Here is a 7,735-nt window from a genome sequence, read left to right as displayed (position 1 = left end):
CATATTGTTGTGTTCTTTATTTTCCACATTGTTTTCTTGTGTTAACTTAGTTTTGAATAATTTACCTAAGTAATCACTTCGCTAAATAACTAGGTTAAACAACTTGTGTTTTAAGGGGTCTAAAAACGTACACTTTTTAAACTTAGATGAAGTGAAATAGAATGTTGTTATCCTTACCGGTTATAAGATTACAAGTGTTTTGTTGGAACTTGGAACAAAATTCTAAAAACTTAAATGCACACCAAAGTACCAAACAATATATTTCAGTACTTTTATTGAAATTTATTTCACTACTCAATTATTTGAATCTATATTCTTTTGACAGTCTAGAGGAAATGTTAATCTATGGTTTCAGTTTCGTATTAGTGTAGGTCAGTTACCTTTTGAATCTTGTAGGCCTAGAGGTAAAGACCCCAATCGGGTAACATTAACATAATTTGGAGGCAAATATTCAGCTAATCCTGGAAATACCAATCCAAATATACTCATAACTTTCATTAACGAAATTTCTTTATACTCTTGACCCCTTGTATATGGGATAATGAAACTCCGGACCAGCTCCCAAACTGCATTCATGAATTTGAAAATGGCTCATGTTGCTGAGAAGTAGTTCTTATTTGGCTCATCCTTTAGAATCTGCACTCCAACAAGATGCATAGTTTAACCCCATTGAACCAAATCTAAAAATATACATGCTGAGAGAGAGAGAGAGAGAGAGAGAGAGAGAGAGAGAGAGAGAGAGAGAGAGAGAGAGAGAGAGAGAGAGAGAGAGAGAGAGAGAGAGAGAGGACTGACCTTTCCTTTATAGAAGCTATTGTAGTAGAGGCAAGGTCCGAATTGAGTAAAAAAGAGAGTTTTATCATCATAAGGGACCCTAGGAACTATGTCATTGCAGTAAACAAACCTTAAATACCTCACATCATATTGCTTCAACTTCTTGTCCATATAACCCCCCAACTGATAGTCTCTAACCCTTGGTTGCCCAAATGTGTACACTCCCTCCAACTTATGCATCAACCATTCCTCTTCATGTTTTGCTAGCACAGTTAGAAACAAAATTGCCAATGCCCCACCCAAGCTCTGTCTTGTTAATATAAATTTGCATTCTCATTTTTTTGCAATAACTTTCTCAACATTTGTCTGATTTCATAATAAGCATATTTCTTTTCGTTAATTCCTTGTTTTATTTCTTTAGGCCATCCTTTGTTCTTTTGAAGACCAAGAGCTTTCATAAAGCCACTATGAGTCTTACACACCCCTTTAAATTCATACCATGAGAGATCCACATCTGTTCTCCATGCTTTCGGGTTGAATAACTTGGTGCCCCTAAATGCAACCACAATTCGGTTAGGGTCAACCCTTGTATCTTGGAACATAATGGCTTGAGTTGCAGCGTCCTCCAAGTAATCTGCCAAACATTGGATTAGAACATTTTTGATTTCTAGTTGGCCAAAAAAGGCAAAAGGTAAAATTCTAAATTGCAGGCAAAGAACATAATAATCTTTCACAAAACTTGGAAATAAAATTGTCACATAAATAAAAATTGAGACTCAATTTCAAATTTGAGTCCTGCAATTAGCATGGGGGACAATACAAAGTGTTGCTATTTTCATAACTATTTTGACTGCATCCAAATCCTAATATTAATATAAAGACTAAATTAAAAGACCCTTCTAAATAAATTTATCTTAAAGAGTCTATCATTGTAGCAAATGATTGCACTGCAATTATGTGCGTTAACCCATGAACTATGTGCAAGTAAAATGTACACTTTTTAAGAAGAGATTAAGCCAATTTAAGGTATTTATATTTGAGCAATGAAGATAAAAATATATAACATCTATCCCACATGATTGTTTAGTTAGAGACAAATGGCATTATGTTGTTTAGTTAAATCAAAGCTCAAACGTGAGGTACCTTTTGATTTTTCAAATCTTATGATTTTAAGAAAGTATTAACCTAACAATAAACAACAAATAATTATAAATTACCAATTTTAAAATTAAAATATAAAAATAAATAAATAAACAAACGAATATTGAAGTGTATCAAGTTTTGAGTACGACTATTTAAAAATTAAAATTAGCTGATGTAGCCCATATTGGGCCATGGCCCGAGTCACTAACTAATAATGTGGGCCTTTTGCCCCTATTCCTCAGAGATTGGTATTAAACAGATGACATGGGCCGATGGATAACAAATTATCCAAGCCCAAATGATTGTGTGACAAAACAAAGAGCAAAAGAGCTGAGGTTAGAAACCTAGAAGGCCATCATTGTCATATTGATGCTCATGAAATGTTGCACATGTGAGTTTGGCACAATCGTGGGAACCACGACAAAGATTGGTGCAAGACAAAGTTTCATTTTATGCCCTAAAGCCTAGGAATATGCATATGTGCTAGATACAATTTTTTAAAACATTAACTTTTGTTTAAGGAAAATAGGCTATATTAAACTACTTTAATTATAAAAAAAAAACCCAACTACCTCATAACTTATTAAAAGTAATGCTATGAACACATCAATTTCATAATAATTTTGTACCTAAAGTCCCCCATTTAGCTTAGACCAAGAATATTGGACAAATAACCTATAAAGATTAAAGTCCTATTATCCTATGCTAAAACAATAAACCCACTAATACAAGCAAGCTCTTTTTTTGGTAAATACAAGCAAGCTCCATCTTCTCTTTTTAAAAATAAAAGATTCCTCAACACATATAAGAGGGAGGCACTACTATTGCTTCTACAGAAAAATCAAAATGAAAAACAATCAAAGATTTAGAAAAGAAAGAAAAACATGCCATTAGGCTGAAGACCTAATTTTGATCTGCCTAGTGTCAAGAACTGGCAGGAGGGTCAAATCGCCAATTAAACCTAAATTTCTCTTAATCTTTTCCCAGCTCAACACATAAGAACAAAAAGGTGGTACTATTGGTGATAATGACAATTTGCCTTGTGCTCACATTACATGCACAATATGTGTGTTTAAAGACTTTTTAAAAATTTCAATAGGTCTATTCACTTTGACATGAATCAATTTGTAATAAATACTAATCTATATAAACTCATGTTATGTCCATATTATGTTTACAGATATTATCAAATATTGTCATTTTTAAGTCGAAGAATCTATCTATTAAGCTAGCTAAGAGACCTTTGTTCAACTAGTTGAGTGGTTATCCAGGTTGGGTTTTGAGATTTTTTCCCCTATTATTTGTTTCATGCTTTTACAGCCAAAGGGGACCTTCGTAATTCTTAGGAATTATCCTCTCAAAACAAAAAAAATCTTAGTAACTAAATGCTTTTATACATATTTTCGTAATTAAAAACATGCTAGTTTAACCTTTTGACAAATATTTTTTTTCATATAAGGCTTTGACAAATAATTAAATACATTTTTTATCTAAGCGGACTATTAATATGGTACTATCATATGCATTCATATCAAAAAGTTAATACCTATTACAAATATTAGGCTTTTCGTAGTGGTACTCCGATTATATAATGTATTATAAGTCTGTTTAAAAAACTCTATATATTACTTTCATGTTTGTGTATTCTAATAAAGTATTATCGTTTCTTAAAAAAAAATAAAAAATTAATACATCATATTTTAAATATTGCCTGCGGTTTGCCCGTATGCAATGATGGAAGTTTAGTTATAGATATTTGTAAAATAGTTTCTATCAAATCAGGGCTACGTAAGAATTATAATAGAGTAATGTAAGATCCATATGCATCAAATCAAACACACAAGTTAACTTCAAATTGACATTATTTAATCACGACTACTCTATAATTTAGGTCATAACTATATAATTTAAAAAAAAAAAAAATCATATAGGTTGTTGCTTACCGTTCCAAAAGTTATTAAAGCCGAAGAATTTCATTAGTGCAAAAATGAAAAAAAGAAAAGAAACGTTAATCATCATCATCATAGCCATCCCATTATATATAACAAGGGCAAAATCAAGCAAATTTTTTTTTTGCCATGTCAGTGATACTTACATTCCAATGATCCTTGATTATGGTTTTAACGAATGCTTCATTTTCATATGACAATTTGGAGGCCATAATTGAGAGTGATGCGTTGTATTTTCTGTTACTATAACTAATACTTTTGTCTAATTCCACTCTTTGATCAAGATTTGACGACACAGATGTGAACTTTGCTGATAACCTATTCGGCCTTATCATTTATCCTGCAAAACCCACCTGCTCATTCAATTTTTGGAAGATGTGAATTAACATATATCTTGGTTTAAATAATAAATTAGAGGGTAATAGATTCTCCAACTAAATTTCAAGACATGACTGCATTAAATTAAATTAATTTATAGAAATATAACACTGCATTACAGTCATGGTTTTCAATTTAATTAAGAAATCTAAGATATTAGTGCTTCTTAGTACTTAATAAATTAGATATTAGTAACATTTAGAAGTTAGAACACATATATAAATGCATAATTATTGCATGCACGCAATTATGCCCACATATACTGCCATACATGCATGAGGATTATATGTATGGAACGTTATAACCTATTAAATGCTCAATATATCATGCTACATATGAAACAAAACATAAACACAATCACACAAACCAAACCTGTTAAGAAATTGGTGATGAGCCTAAGTAATCCACCGTTGCTTGAAAGAAGATTCAGCCATAGCTCTAACACATTCCCTATTTGGACCATAGGTTTTCCCACCTTAAGGAGGAGTTTCTGCACAAAAAGGGAGTTGAAGATGTACCATCTTATCCAAAACTCTCCCTTAAGTTCTTCTGAGTTCTCGATGAATTTACTAGTTTCTGATTTAGAGGAGAAGAGAAAGCTAGCGAGATCATAGAAACTAGCGTTATCTGGCTTCAGCACAAAATAATTATCACAGAATTGTTTCTCACCAGACATGGCTTAGAAGTTAGAAGCAATATGGAGAAGGTGAAGGATGGGTTGCTGTGTCAATGTCTCAATTGGGAATACTACGTAAATTTAGCAAACAGAGACTCAGTATTTATATCTGTATTTCTGTGTACAAAAATTCCTAACTTTTGAAAAAAGATAAGGTAAGAGACATGTCTAATTGGATACAGCTGAAAACTGAAAATACTGTAGCAAAATAATTTTTAAATATGTAAATAGTACTGCGGGTCTTATTTTTAATTAAAAAATAAAAAAACTGAAAAGTATGTGAACAGTATATTACTGTGCAGTTACTATTTACGCACAGTGATAAACAATGCATTATGTCTCTGTTAAAACCTATGCGCAGAAAAAAAGAAAATAAAAAAGAAGAAGAGAGTCTCAAACGTGAAACGCAGACGCATGTCGGTGTTTTATAATGGCTAATTACTAATTCAACTGGAGGGTGGCGTGTACAAACAATGAATAATTGTTGTCCTTAAGGCCCAGCTAATCACTTTATTGTCGTATATATACTTCAATTCGGGTATTGAAAATTTGATTCAAGCTAGCTCTTGATACTCTAAGCTTATTGTGGATTCATAGGCAGGTCTCCTTGACATCTTTTTTAACAAAAAAATTACCGTGGACTCTAATTTAACAAAAATTATGTTAGAAGGATAATTCATGAATTCACTCTCTCATACCACTCCATACAATTATGGCCCTTTGACACTGGAGTAAAGTGGCAACTAAAAACATTGGGCAAGAGGAGTATCCAAATAAACCTACAACTCAATTCAAGCAGTTTCTTAAGCCTAACCAAGTTGATTTTTAAGCCCAACAAATAAAGCCATTACTTTCACAACAATTCAGAAGATATTTGACACCAGAGTGTTCTAAGATCCAACAAGCTCAATCTGATGTCAGTCAGGCCTAGAAGCTTTCCTTAAAAATCAGAATAACAACCCATTATTTTGAAATTTTTTATTATTATTAATAAAGTCAAATAGTCTTTATTTAGTTCCTCTTAGGATGAATCAGACTTAATATTTTATTTCTCCTAGGCATATCAGTATTTTATTATGTTTCTAGTTCCTAAGAGTCATATTTGACATTGGTGAGGTTAAGTGAATTTTTTAGTTAGTATTTTTGTTTTCCTATTCTTGGGGTGCTATTCCAAGCTCTATTTAAGTCTTTTGGCTTAATCAAAAAAAATTTAGAGTGTATTTTCAGAATTAAAAACCTTGTGTTTTTCAGAAGATGGATTTCTTCTAAATCAACTCTTATCCCTTGGGTGGATTCCTTTGGGTGGCGAGTCTCGATTTCTGTATGTCTTGGATGGTGTAAATTTGTATCCTTAGCTAAATATCTTTAGGTGGTGTTATCTGTATCTTTTTGGGTTTACTTTGGTGGTGAGCTTATCTATCATTCAAATTATTGAGTGTTTTTATTATCCCATAAACCATAAACTAGAAAATATAAAATATATTTATCCAGCATACCCTCATTTATCATATCGGTTAAGTTTGGGCTGCCCCTTGTGAATCCGATATCACCCATATACGTTACATACTGTTAGATTTAGAAAATAAATCTGGAATATCAAATATGAAATGTGTTAAGACCGCTATGTTAATCATTGCTACTAAAACCAATTGGTGTTAGGAAGAGGTGGACACTTTAGTCTTTAAAGGTAAAAAGTCATGCGACAGTTTTTGCTGCGGGCAGGTAGACATGAGGTTCTATATAGTGCATTGCATCAGCAGGCTGGACTGTCAAGCACCAATGTCACGCTTGCACATTTGTACAAATACAAAATGTTGACCCCCCCTCCCCCCCCCCAAGGCCAATAAAATGAATCTCTTTCAATGGAGATGAAGTTTTTCTGTTTTACTCAACCGCTCCATAAATTACATCTTCTTCTCCATCTAGAATAGAGTTAGAGATAGGTACACAAAATATAGCTAGAAAAACATGGGCGGCTGCCTGTCTATGCTGTATGGCCACCACAACTGATGATGCTGTAATCGTCAGTCGAGTAGGTTCGTCTAGATAGGTCAGCATGTACTTCGTGTTTGTACCAACAAAGTCGTGAAAGGAATCCTCTTTGGGTAGTCACTGGTGTGGTGCCGATCACAGAGTCTCTGATGGTAAAGTCAGCGAATGGAAGCTTAGAGATTATGAGAACTTGGAAATATCAGTGCTATAGCGTGTGTGTACGTCAGAATGTACCTTGTTTAGTTTTGAAAGGTGTGTGTGTATGTATATATATATATAGTGGCTTTTATTGTGATTTTAGTACTTCTTTTGTAATGCCTTTGGGCTCATTTATGTGAGTTTTGATGAGCTTCCAACGGTCTGATAGCTAGTTTGTAACTATCTGAGATATTGAATTCTCCTCTTTATGGCTTACCTTCCCTCTTCCACAAGGTTGAGGAGTGGACGATAGTGCTTGATAGGTTCGTCCGGGCAAGGGTATTCGTTGGGCCTATCAACAACCATCCATTGTTTGTCGCTAGCCATTTAAGCTGCTGGTCCCAACCCAAAGCCAATCTGGTGTTTTAGTCTTGATTACTATACCTACATCATCAACTGAATTATATCTGGTACCGGTACACTAATGCCGATATTGACACTGCTAGTGCTAATGTTTGGGACCATAATCCTCACTACGGAATTAATACAACAGAATTACTTAGCAACATGGCCTAGAGGTCAACACTCCAATAGGTTTTATTTTTCAATAGATGGGTCAATTTGTTACTTGATGGATCAAAATGATTAATTATCATAGCTCATTGAAACATCATCTATCATTATT

The 7,735-nt window shown here is 33.3% G+C and overlaps 1 pseudogene; it reads right to left on the bottom strand.

Annotated features, from left to right (window-relative positions):
* Positions 1 to 372: 372 nt before the first annotated feature.
* On the bottom strand, positions 373 to 4,920 carry LOC142637693 (triacylglycerol lipase OBL1-like; annotated as a pseudogene).
* Between the last annotated feature and the right edge of the window lie 2,815 nt (positions 4,921 to 7,735).

This window comes from Castanea sativa, chromosome 1 (genome assembly GCF_040712315.1).
Source record: "Castanea sativa cultivar Marrone di Chiusa Pesio chromosome 1, ASM4071231v1".
NCBI classification, from domain to species: domain Eukaryota; kingdom Viridiplantae; phylum Streptophyta; class Magnoliopsida; order Fagales; family Fagaceae; genus Castanea; species Castanea sativa.
Note: the sequence above shows the minus strand (reverse complement) of the source record. Positions and strands in the feature narration are given on the sequence as shown.